We start from the raw sequence: 1,560 nt of genomic DNA on the forward strand, positions 1-1,560 counted from the left end.
ACACACACACACACACACACACACACACACACACGAGAGAGAGAAATATAGAGGGAGCAAATATATACATAATTCTCTACATACATGTTGAGAGATGAATATAGAGTATAGGGTCTCTGTATATTCTATGTAGAGAGAAATTACATGTAGAGATATATCTAGTTAGAGATTACATAGGATATATCCTATGTAATTTCAACATGCACATATTATCTTTCAACATATGTGCATAGAGACTCTCAACATAGAGGAGAGTGTACACACACACACACACACACACACACACACACACACACACACTAGCATCTTCAACATATGTATGTTGAGAGATGACTAGAGAATATATATTACACACACATTATGTATACTCAATATGTGTTGAGAGAGAATAGAGAAATTAGAGATAATATGAGAAATAGGAAGAGAGGAGAATGAAAGAGGTAATCCAGAGAGAAAATTATGCCTATACAGAGAAAGAGGGAGAGAAAGAAAGAGTTTATATACTCTCCTTGCCCCAAGGAAAGCGAAAGATTAGAGGGCAAACACACAAGCTTTTGTGAGCTGAAGTTTACTTCATCAGATGCTGTGAGAGGATGTGTAGAAAGCAAAATATAAGGGGAGAGAAATCAGAATGCAAAGAGCAAGGTAGGGGGAGAAAGCAAGGGGAAAGAGGGGCAGTGCTGGGAGAGGCCAACAAGCAAGCAAGCAGTGAACTCCCAGGAACAAAGGAGGCACAAAAAATAATCTAGGCAAGTTAACTTAAACATCTTATACAATGAAAACAACTCCCAAAATAGGAAAATTAAGTATAAAAGCAGCAGCAAAGAGTGTGTGTTTGGTAGAGAGAAATTATGACCTGGAAGGGAGTCAAGTGGTTCACAAGAGGTGACAGGAACAAGCTGGAAGAGAACCTTGAGGCTAAATGAATTCATGCAACTTTATTGCATTTCCTGTAATCTGTCAGTCAGGGGAGCCAGTCACACAGGAAAAGAACTGTTAAACACCCACCTTTGCTTTTTGTTCTCCAGTTACTCTTTCCATGTTGATGAAGACATCAGTCACTTGCACTTTTGATTGGTCTTTATGATTCTTTTTCAGATTCATACCAGGTGCACTGGTTGAGATGCAGTAGCTCCGTTTTCAAATGGGTATTATATTTAATAGCTGCAGGCATGTTAGTAGCAAAAGATAAATTTGTCTTAAAAATTAGTACCTGTATTCCCTTTAAAAAGAAAAAAGTGAGGAAAAACCCAAGAGGAAATAAACTAAAGTTCCCCAGAGCATGCACAGCAGTTACTGAATGCATCTGTCTTACAGGAATGGATGAAGTGAACCCTACATAAAATTTCACTCTGTAGTTCAGTTGATCAATGATAGTACATCCCATCCTGTCAGGTTCCATCAGAAAGGCATTTTATTATTCCCTTAGAAGAGTGCCATGCTTATCCACAATCCAGTACATGTTTCCCTCACTGACCACTGGGGTTAGGTTCCTAAAAGTTCCCGTGGTTGGCAAAACAAAAGGCTTAGGTGGAAAATGGCAGGTGGAGGGCTGATGCA

The sequence above is a fragment of the Gavialis gangeticus genome, unplaced genomic scaffold (assembly GCF_001723915.1).
Source record: "Gavialis gangeticus isolate Ggan-Ray unplaced genomic scaffold, GavGan_comp1, whole genome shotgun sequence".
NCBI lineage: Eukaryota > Metazoa > Chordata > Crocodylia > Gavialidae > Gavialis > Gavialis gangeticus.